This window comes from Episyrphus balteatus, chromosome 4, assembly GCF_945859705.1.
Source record: "Episyrphus balteatus chromosome 4, idEpiBalt1.1, whole genome shotgun sequence".
Classification (NCBI taxonomy): domain Eukaryota; kingdom Metazoa; phylum Arthropoda; class Insecta; order Diptera; family Syrphidae; genus Episyrphus; species Episyrphus balteatus.
In genome coordinates this window covers 76,580,849-76,593,524 of record NC_079137.1, presented here as the reverse complement: position 1 = coordinate 76,593,524, position 12,676 = coordinate 76,580,849, and positions in this window count along the sequence as shown.

Here is a 12,676-nt window from a genome sequence, read left to right as displayed (position 1 = left end):
AAAACAAACTCCTTAAGGAAGCTTTATAGAATCATCAATATTTTTTAGCTGTAAGCGAAAAAATTTGTCTATGATTAAACACAAAAATATTAAATTATTCCCATTAATTTTATGAAAAAATACTTTTTAACAGGACGCGTTTTAAAGTTACTTCTTTTCAATAGTTTACTGGAAGCTTTATAGAAGTTCAAGCTTCAATAACATAATTTTTTAATTTTACTGAAAAACCAAATGCTACCTTATTTTCAATAACTTAAAAGCTTTTTTAGTATTCTTAGAAAAAATGCATCAAGGAAGCGTTATAGAAGCAATTAACATAGAATTATCAATATTTCTAGCCGCAAGCGATTGTAAAAAAGTTACTTATAGCAATTTTTTTAAACCAAAGAATCTTCCGAAGTTTATTTCACCTAAATCAGCCAAGGACTTTCCAAGATCAGAAGGAACAAACATACTTTTAAATTCGAAAATTTGAGCTTTTTCTTCAAAACTTTTCTACTGTATCCCCTGTTGAACGCCATATGCTTCCCTAGAGGCGTGGATCCTTCGTCAAACCTTTACAATCTAAATAATAAAATGAAAACAAAAAAAAAAAGGGAAAACTAATTTTTTATCCATTTAACCAAAACCAAGCCGTTGAACAGAAGAAACCAATAAAAATTAACAAAAAAAATAATAAAAAAAAAAGAAGAACAAGAAAATAATAATAATACCGATCGTGTTTTGGGTCCGAAACGAATGAAATAAATCTTCCGAAAAACTGAAAAAGGTTTAGGATATTTCGACCCTTTTTTCTTCACGAAACTCGTACAGTTCGCGCACAGGTATACACACAAACAAAAACAGACAACAGTTGGTATCCATGTTAAATAGATACCAACCAGTATAATTTTCTATTCAACAAACAGGAAAAAATAAAAATAAAACCACACCAAGTCATAGATCAGAAAGAAATGTTTCCTAACATTTTAACACGATCGCTTTAGATAGTTAAAGCGAGAGATCCGCCGCATTCAATCATCTGGCCTTTATCCGTGGAGTTGAGGATTTTAACATGCAACGGTGTCATATTCGTAGAAAATTTAAGTGGTTTCTTGGATTTTTAGAAAACTACTAGAAGATGATGATGGAGAATCATCATCATCGATTTTATATTTATGTGAGATCCCAAAATGTCAAGGATAACGAAATGAGAACAAGAAGGTATCAAGTGACTTCGAAGAGGTACTTTTGAGAGCCTACCAAGAGATGGTATTGAAATTTTAGAATAAACAGATGTCAGAGAATATGAGGAAGGATAACAGATATAAAGGACATGTTGTGATCATGTATTGAAATTTGTGTAGATATTTTTACGCTAAGCGCCATTTGGTTAGCGCCTTTTTTGAGAGATAAGTAAATTGAGTGTATTGTTATTGGAAACCAAAAAGGAGTATCGTGTTCAATCGATTTACTTAAAGAGAAAAATGTGATGTCTGTTTGACAGAGTCCTTATATTTATGTAGTTCGACTGGAGGCACTTAAAATTAAATTTAGATATGAGAAGTGTTTTAAAAAATGTATTTCAGAGTTTTTTTTAGTCAGTTTTTTTTTCGAAAACCTGGAATTTCGAGATTGGAGTTTGACAAAAAATTCCATCGACAAATTGAAAATAAGGACAAACCAGACGTAGAGTCGCTTAAGATTGAAGATAGTAAGTAAAATATATTTGTAAAAACCTTTAATTTTCTCCATGAAAAAAAAGGATCAATTTATTGAAAGGAATAAACAAAGTAGAAACTTTGGAAAATCGCAAAATCTCGCAAAAATATTGAAGTTTTTACGGATGCTGAACATTGTGCGTTTTGTATTGTTTTTCAACCGAAAAAAAAAATCCTTAAATATACTTCTTAATGTTCAAATGCGCAGTGTTTTAAGTTCCAATATTTTTCATGTGGAATTAAGTTCCGAAAGTAGAATTTTTTTTCAACTGTGAAAAGGGTTTGCTTGCACTCAGACCACCTCACTTTTATGAATTCTGAACAACGTGAAATCAATCACGTCTTTTAAAATAACAGTCGTTCTATACGCGATATTTATTCTGGTTGTCCAACACCAACAGTCACCGCCACAGATAAGGCGATAAGTTCCTGAGGTAATTTTAAATCAAAACTAATGCTTTTTTCGCTGTCGCTTCATTTTCAAGAGACTTGAAGTTTTTTGTACATTCTACAAAAATATGGGATTTTTTAAATTTAATACATTGAATGTATTTCATTTTTAAGTCCAATACAAAATTTGTTGAAATTAAAATTTTTTTATATTAAAAATCAAGGACGTTTTCCTGTATTTAAAGTTTTAGTTTATTATGAAATCGATGATATTTCTTTCTTTTTCTTTTTTTATTATTTTAATTTTTTTCTTATTTACTATTTTAAAATGAAACAAAACATTTCTGAAAGTGATTACTGATTAATTATCATAAATATAATAAATTATGGTGAAATTAATATTATTTTATTTTTTTTTCATATACTATGTGAAGTCAAATATTACTGCCGAGCAAATTTTTTCAGTAATTCACACTTTTACTTCGAAAAACGAAAAGCGCCTTAAATATATTGCACATTCAGATTTTGATTTTTTATATTTTTATATTTTTATATTTTTATATTTTTATATTTTTATATTTTTATATTTTTATATTTTTATATTTTTATATTTTTATATTTTTATATTTTTATATTTTTATATTTTTATATTTTTATATTTTTTATATTTTTATATTTTTATATTTTTATATATTATTATATTTTTATATTTTTATATTTTTATATTTTTATATTTTTATATTTTTATATTTTTTTATATTTTTATATTTTTATATTTTTATATTTTTATATTTTTATATTTTTATATTTTTATATTTTTATATTTTTATATTTTTATATTTTTATATTTTTATATTTTTATATTTTTATATTTTAATTTTTTTATCAGAATAAAGCTTACCAAATGCATTTTTCAAAACCCATAATTGTCTTTTGGAGCTTATTCTTTTTTGCACGTTATATTTTATAAAAACTTATGAATCCTTTAACTTTTTTAAAGTCAATTCGTATCTATGATAAGTGTAGGTAAGTAAATGCGACAAAACAAAATTTAAGATATTTCGACAAAAACTTTAAAAATTCAGCAACATAAACAAAAAAAAATTGTATTTTTTTTTTTGCTTGGGTCTAATAATATGGCAAGGTACTGTAATTGATTTTAATTTTTTGTATTTGAAATTAGTACAAAAATAAAAACTAATAAAATTTTTGTTTTAAAAAAGGCCTAATTGCAAAGGTTGTATTAAAAAAACGACAGAATTCTCAATTGTGCAAGTAAAAGATATTTTTAAAAACCTTAAATTTTCTAAATGAAAAAAGTTGTATTTGTATTTGCGACTAATTTTATTACGACCATTCAAGTACATTTTTCCAGAAAATTAATATTTTTTTGACGACGTTTAGACCATTTACAATAAAAGTCCTACCTTTGCATATCAACTCATATAGGAACGAGGTTTCTTTTCAACACCTAATTTCTTTTGAACTTTTTTCAAACAGAATAGTAAAAACTTTTGTTTTTGAACAGCCGCCTCCGCCTTGTCCTCAAATAACTCTCATAATTAACAACAATTCTTGTGTTGTAATACACATAGCGTAAGGTAAACAAGTCCATTATTTTAAGTTCCAACATTTTTGATGTGGGTCAAAATTTCTTCAATTTGAAAATCTTTTGCTCTTATTAAGTTTTTGAAATGAAAAAAGTAAGTTCTTTAATCCTGGTGTTTTTTATATGATTATCATGAAACTTTTATTTAATTTTTATTTACAGTTGCTTAGTATGTTGGGGTCAAAATTTTGCCGGGGTTAAAATTCTGCTTTTCAAAATTCTAATTTTCATAATTCTGTTTTTCAAAATTCTGCAAAAAAATAAAAAACCGTTTGGAAAACTTTTTTTAACATTTTCCAAAACCTTTTTTATTTTTTTGCAGAATTTCTTAAATTTGTTTCTCCTCACTGCTTATTTGATATAACTTTTCGAATTTCTTTTATGTACATTGTGAGTTTGATAAATCAAATTAAAAATATTAAGAAAAGGTTTTTAATGTTAAATATTTCCAAAAATAATCAAAAATTTATTAGTTTATCAAATAAAAATGATTATACCTACAAGAAATTGAATACAAAATGGAATATTTTGTATCACACGACAAAGTTTCCAATTAGTGATGTGAATTGTAAGAAAGTCAGTATATTCATTATAAAAAAAAATTAGCAGAAATTTTTTATTCAAAAATAAACTGGAAAACATTTTAAAAAGTAGAATTTTGAAAAACAAAATTTTCGTTAAAGAAGCTGAATTTTATAAATCGGGGATTTGAAGCCAGAATTTTGACCCGCTTCCTTGTTTAGTTTACCAAAAGTAGACAAATTAAAAAATTAAAACTCTTCACTGGCGCCCAACATAAGAACCGTAACTGATTTTTCTTTCAGTTCTTATTTTAATTCTCTTGAATAAAAAAAAAAAGAAATTATTTCTCTAGCTTTAAAGTGTCCAAACGAAAAACCAACAAATAACCAAAAAGTAATTTATCTTTTTCCCGAACAAGGTCAATCTCTTTTTCAAATCCCCCCATAAAACATAAAAAAAAATTAAACCATCTCTAATTCCCAAGCCTCTGTGAACATAAACCACTTTCTAATGAGGTAATAATCTATTTTCATTGTCAACTTTATTGCTATACTCTAGTATGATTATACCTTATTCCAAAAAAATAAAAACCAAAGTGAATTTCAACAAATAACAAAAAAGAAAAAAAGCCTTGCACGCTTGCACCATTTATGGAGAACTGCAGAGCAATTAAACTAAATTTATCTCTGATGCTCATAGAAAACTACTACTCTCACATCCGTTAGTTTCAAGGACTTTTTATAGGTATATATATCTACTATACTACTATGTGGTTCAAAATGAATGAATCCTATTTAAATGTTTCCTTAAATTTTTTTTTCTTTCGAAAAAAAGGAAACCATAAAACATTTTGGGAAAAATGTGCACTCGAATTAGAATGAGTTTTTAGGTAAACCAAAATCCAATGACCTTCACACTATATTTTTTCACATCCTACTAAACACAATGTCATATTTCTATACCTAAATTCTCATAAAACCATACCACCTTAGCATACCTATCAGAAAAAGGAAGAAGGATAACACGAGTGTGGGTAGATATTTTTTAAATGACGTGATTTCCAAAAAAAAAAAAAAAACTTTAACCTGTTGGGTGGATATGGATACTGGATTTGATAGGTAAAACAAGGATATGAAACAAAGTTCAAGGACACCAGAAAAACCACACACAGCAACTTTCGACACTCTATGGGATTTCCAACTAAATCGCTGAGATTTTTTCGTCCTTTTACACATTTTTCACACTATTACAGTTTTTCCTTGTTTTTTTTTTTGAGAATTTATTGTCTGTGGGAGTTTGTTGTTGTTGATGATGATGGTGTCCTGCACGATATGTCTGGGATTATCTTCATTATGGTCACACGAAAAATGTAGGGCAAAATCCTGTCACAAAATATCCTTTCTTCTTAAGGAAGTCCAATATCCCAACAATTTTTAAAGTATACCCACAATATTCCCAAAGCTTATTTCTCACGCGAGAAAACGAAAAAATACAGGTTGTCCCGGAATGAGATAAGAACATTTTTTACAACCTATAGAAAATTTTATATTATCTAAAAGCTTATTGTTTCAACTCAAAATATTAATATCGACCATGTCTGTACAACATTAAAGCTAGAATTTTTTGAACCCAATCACTTTTCATCAAAAAAGGAAAAAAAATCAATCTGTTTTCTCTTTTAACACCATTAAATATATTTTTTTATAAGACAACCTATAATAAATTTTATATCATCTGAAAGCTTATTATTTCCCCTTTTATATAACGCTTCAATCATATTTTTACTATACCTACAAAAAAAAGTAAGAATTTTTTAAAGCCAAGCCTGTAGAAATTTTAAACTGAGATTACGGTACTTCCTATCGTCATCGGTAAACGGGCTCTATCAAGCATACAAAATGAAGGAGCACACTTTAAATAATAGTAATAACTAGGTCTTAAATAGAAATATACTTAAATTACAAAAATTAATTTTTGATTCTTACCAATTTTTGACTTAAGCAAAAAAACGCATTTGTTAAAGATTTTACCTTTTACCTATGAGTTTCCTGACAAACTAGTAAATAACTTTTTTGTTCATTATTGTTTTCTTTATAAGAATAAATTTATTCAACACTATGTTTAAAATACATTTATCGAAGAAAATCGGCCTTAAAGTTGAAAATTATCATGGGTAAGAAAAAATGAATGTTTTTAAAAATTAATATCTAAACAATTAAAAAAGATTCCAATATTTCGTAAATGCAATTACAAAGAATAGCATTTCATCTAAAAATTAAGACACAAATGAAGTTTCTGTCATAAGTATTAACGGAGAAATTAACATTAACATGATTAAAGGTATACCAAAGTAAGCGTTTTCTTAAATCATCGCTAAAGGGTATCAATTTTGCAGATAGAGAGTTACTCTACATCAAATTTTTTCTTTGAATATACCCACGAAACATCCCCCAAAATGTTCTTATCTCATTTCGGGACACCCTGTATAAAAAAAACCGAATTGATCGGAAGAAAAAACTATTAAAAAGTCCATTCGTACTGTGTACAGACCATGTTTTGAGCTTAGCGCGGTGCTATAAAGGATGCCAATGGCAAAAATAGCGTGCAGCATCTTTTCCATCACGCCAACTTTTACTCCCGCAATAATACAAACTCATAGGTATTGGTATAGCCCAAGCTCGTTTTTAGCCCCCGAAAGACCCCAAAAACATAAGGATAAAATTTATAGATTTTTTCTATATTATTTTCTTGTGCTGTCAGAATGAGAAATTGCTATGATTATGACAAGGTCACGACCCCATTCGACAGAAACCATCTCCAAACTCCGCCAAGAATCCTTTCACTGTTTTCTATACGCGAGCATCAGGATATATACAATATTTTTGTTATTGTTTGCCATCTATTTGAAAAAACCTACCCCCCCCCCCCCCCCTCATTTCAAATGAAACAACCAAAAACTGGAAGACGAAGATGAAATACAAAAAAAAAAAATTCCTATAACAGCATCAGCAAAGCGCTTTAGGAGTCATTTTTCACATCTTCGTTCATCGTAGTCGTCCTGCAGTTAACCTCTTTTGCCGGCTCGCGTTTCCATAAGAATTTTCTCAAGTCACTTTTTGACTCTTTTTCAAAAAAAAAAAAAATAAAATGATTTGACAGTTGTTTTATGCCTGTTGGCGTTTCTTTCGAAAAATCCTCGTTTTTCTTCTTTTGTACCACCGCTGTTTTGGGGAGACTTATCTACCCTATAGGCCTCCTCTTCACCTAATACGACCTTCCACCCACATCCCCCCCCCACAATTTTGAAATATAAAAAAACCCTTGTCAATGTGTGAAAATAGACAGAAAATACTCATCTCAAACCATTTATAAGAGTCTCATCCTTGATTCCAAAGCAAAATTATTATTATATAGGCCCTAGGGGTCCTTAAAGACTCCTATAAAGATGAAAATTAAACTCAATATAATATTTAATTTGTGTGTATGAATTTAAAGTTCGTTCCTTTTTTTTACAGAAGCCTCTCCTTAAATTCCCATCAGACAGATGATAAATTCTCTCGAATTTCTCTGAGAATAGAGAAATTCCCTTTAAAAGAGAAAATTTCCCTAATTTTCGGAGTAAATTCGGAGTTAAAAGAGTTTTGTGGTGAGTTTGCGTTTGGGAAATTTCCCAAAAAAACACAGCATCTCATCTATCTTCTCTCTCTCATTTTTTCGCCATCAGAAAAAGGATAAAGGACTACATCAAAAATTTTCTAACAGGATGTGAGAATAATGTCAATATTATAAGGAGTCAACAGAGCATCACCGCATAAACAAAAGGGCGTATGAGGAACAATGGGAAATTTTTCCATCTTCTTCTTCTTTTTCTTCTTCTTTTACAGTTTTCTTCAAATTTTTAATTCTTTTGCAAAAAACAAAAGAAGAGAAGAAAAGAAAGAAGAACAAAACATTTGTTACGCTCTTTTATTCTCCATAACCTAACTTGATGGAATGGAAATATCTTGACAGAATTCTGACAGAGCACACTTATTGAAATAAAAAAAAAAAAAAAATAAAGAAGATGGACCTCCAGGAGTTAAAATTGCATCAATAGATAACAGCATGGGTCGAAAAAAAATATGGAAAAACCGTTCTACTGATTGAGAGAGAGTGAGAGGGGGAGAGAGAGAGTAGGACTTTTTGTAGCCTGCCTGCTGTTATTTTTCTTAAGTAAGTCGTCTCGAGGTGCGAAAAATAAGTAAGACATCCCGCCAGGCCAAGACATGTGACTGACTGAATGGTGAAGGAATATTATGTGAGAAAGGACACTATGTCCTTTGTAATATGAACTCACAAGTGTCCTTTCTAGAGAAGATCGATTTACTCATCTACCTACTTCTTGCATACATCAGTGTCTAATAATTAAGAGCTGCTGGTTCAGCTTCTACTGACTTCTACTGGTCTTGTATTCATCCTGATGGATGACGATCGGATATCCTTAACAAATCGCATTAGTTTTGCCAAGTCAAAATGGGATATTGGAAGCTCATTGCATTGTCATTTAAGTTACGTTGGTTGTCCTGTTGTTTAGTAGGAGACAAGATTATTTAGGTGCTAACTTGATTATATACGCTCCAGAAGGGACATCGTTGGTCCTTTTCGTCATCATCATAGTTATTATGAATCTATGAGATATATGACACACTGGCTACTATGGCGGGAAATTGGAAATTTGTTGCGCGCCGGTGCTAATAGTCAGTGTTACCTCAGCTAAATAGTGTTTCGAAGCTACAATAGTTTTGAAATTCGATTCACATTATTGCGGTTCACATTGATGATAATAAGGATGATAAACTAGATCTATTGTGAAGGAGTGATAATTTGAAAAGGGATGGACTGGACATTGTGGTCTTTTGTAAGGAAATTCGTTTCGGGAATAATCGATTATATTAGGATGAACTTGATGAGAGTTGGATGGACAGATGGACTGAACTGAACGGTCTTTGATTTAAAAGAAATTGCTGTTTTGTATTGATTTGATTTGGTTATTGAATTTCTGTAGGCAGGATGGATACCAGTTGCAGGTTATATAGAACTCATGTAGTTGGTCTTTATTCATCTTTTGTTTGGAATCAAATAAATTAATTAATTGTTACTTTGTGAAAGAACTTTTGAAAGCAGGCAATTCTGATCCGATTTTCGAATCTAACGAGTGTTAAGCATGAAGAAGTTAGCATTTTGAAATTAGTCAAACAATACCAAGATCAAAGAGCCTCGATAATTTTTTGTAGGTACTGATGAAGTCGAATATACTAGCGTAAGAACCCAAAATCTTAAACGGTCTTACATTTCAAGAAAGATATAAACCGGCGACTGTTCTGTCTTCTTACTTATCTGAAAACATAATGAAACCTTTGCTTCGAAGCTGATCTTGGATTAAGATCTCGGATGATTGTAATGTAGGTAACATATACCGCATCCATTTGTTGATGTGTAAAATGAGTTGTTATTCTCGACTTGATCAGATTTTTAAGCGATGCAATGGTCAACAGTGGGAAAAAATAACTTTTTGAATGATTGTGATTTCGCGAGAGAAAAGTTTAAGAACCTGAATTTTGCAGAAAATTTAACTGCCGGTCTTTGGACTTCTGCGACTGCCGTTAAAATGAACCGTTTAAAAAAAAGTATAGCAATCACTTTGTCGCACTCAATACTCGATACGCCAAAGGAGTTTTAACCAAAATAGTCAGATTTAAAAAAAAGTCGGCTTAGACCTTAGAGTTTTGAGAATTATTTACCTACAAATAAAATGGACAAATGGATGCATAGAAGATCTTCTATATCCGAGAAAGTCAAGATTGGTTTGAGAAATTGTCATGGTCTAGTGCGAAGACCTAGAATTTAGCACAGTTAAACGTGTCGTTTTGTTCTTTTAATTAATGGAACAAGCTTCCTTGTTTTATCATAGTTAAAGAAAAAAAGGTTTTGTGGCTGAATGCTATTTCAAAACGCAACAACGCTGATTGGTTTCCAGTATCTATCTTTAAGGCATCATCATAGGAACACGCAGAAAAATAATAGACCTACCGAGAAGTTTTTTTCGGTGGATTAAAGAAAATGTGTTAAAAACAACGCAATCTTGGTTAAAAACTACTTAGTTCTCGTTGCTAAAATCAACGTAGTCGCCTCAGTTAAGTTAAATTGTTTAAAATCACCATATTAGAAGGTTATTTTAACCGATTAACTATTGCTTTTTACTTGTTATTGTTTTTCACTCGATAAAGTTTTTTATTAATTCAGAAATATAAGTGGGAGTATAACTCATCTTTGGTGTTACAGAATTTCATTGAAATTGTTTCCTTTTTAAAATAGGCTTTACCGATTTGGTCTCGATCTAAAATATATTTTAATAACATTAAAGTTAAAACGAAATTTGATGATTTATTGATGGAACTAGGTAACAGGATGTACGACAAGTTTATTGAGGAAGCGGAATCATCACTATATAGAGCTTACAACAGTAAAGTTAACCACTTTTTAGAGCAACGGATAACACTAGGTATACACAACATCAGTATGATCCTTAAAGTTAGAGGTTACCTCCTTAACTTAAATTTCGTCCCTCACCGTCCTGATCTTCCGATATTGTGCGATTTATGCAATCGAAGAGAACGTGAAGACGTGTTCCATTTTCTCGAAGTTTGTCCGAATTCTTAAAGAATTCCGCAAAAGATACTTTGGAGTTGATATGCTCAGTTTAGAAGAAACCATAAAACTAATAAATGGAGAACGCGGTTGGAATCCTTTATACCAATATTGTCTGAATGCTTTGCGATACAGAACATGTGCATAATCAAAGAAAGTTTTTAACGTATACAAAATTGTTTAAATAACTGTAAAATTAAATTTTTGAAAGCATTATATTAGTTTTTTTTTCTTTAGTAAGATATTTCTGTAAAAATTAAAATGTAAATGTCAGTCTGGTAGATGGCCATCGGCCAAACCAATTTAAGACTTAAGTTAAACTTAAAAATGAAATTGTGAATAGAATTAAAATTTTTAAGTCAATAAAACTAAACTATCATTAAATTTATAGTAGGTACATATGAAAATTTGTTAAACATGCTTCAATAAGACATTTCTTCTGCAATATATGTATAAAAAATGAATGGCAGGATTTCCACATAGAAATTGGATTTTTATAGACATTTCAACTGAGGTATTTCAACACAAAATATTTATGGTGTTCATCAGAAATTAAGTTCGGTCTCAGTGGTCATAGTAAATTGTTATAAACCTGCTGTATTATGTAGCTCTTTTACTTGTATTATTTGCCAGCAGAAGTTTATATAGATACAAAAATGATAATGTTAGGTATTTCTTTAAATTAGAGGGCCAACAAATTAGTTAACCAATCAGAAGCTTAAAAATCGGTACCATCAGAACTATATTATGAGTTTAATTTTCGATGTGGATAAAGTCAATGGCACACTTTTTAAGATTGTAATGTTCAAGTTCATAGCAATGTTAAGTTTCAGTCAATCTGAAAACTAATATCAAAAGTTAACCTTTTCGAACCCAAGCTATAAAAATTCAAAAATGTTTTTTTAGTACTATCGTGTTAAAAACATCTCAACTAAGAAATATGAATAGCAAAAAATTATTTTCCAAAATATTAAATAGCAAAACTAATGTGTTTCTATTATGTATGCTACTTCTTCTAAGCCAAAAAACAAAACACTTTCTTTTTTTTTTTAATTTTTTATTACAATACCTATATAAAAAAAAATTTGAATTTCAGTTCCTTTTTCGATGAAAATAATTAAAAAGTATGATATTTGAATAACTTTATATACTAATCCAGTAACTAGGCATTATTATCTTTCAATTAAGCCATCGAAACCTAAAAAATTATTTAATGGAATATTTTTTACGAATTTTTAAATATAGGTACATATGTATGTTACATGAGAGTAACACTGGGTCAGAAAGGGTTAACTAAACCATTGAAGTATTTTTTTTTTTTTTTTTTTTCAACTTAACAGTTTTGATAGGTCCAAAGACGCTTGTATTAGAATTTTTTGTACCTATTGGTACTGTCAGGCATAACAGCGGTTTTTGAAGTCCGTCATTTTACTATATCTTTTATGATAAAACCTTGAATAAAATTTCCACAAAAGCTTCCAAAACCTTGCCAAATAAAAAAATTACCTACCTACAATTTATCTATCACAGAAAATAAATCCAGATTTCATATCATGTGTTAGTAGGTTTAGTGGTGGCAGGATCAATTTAGATGAACTAAAAATTTGGTGCCCAAACACAAGTGAAAAAGTTGTGCTATTTTGATCTTTATAGGTAGGTACCTAGATTCACTTATTTAGACATCTTTACTTTGAAATAAAGGCGTTGTTAAAGACTTACCTAAGGAATGTTAATGTAGGTACCTTCCAAAGGGAATAATTAAAAGACT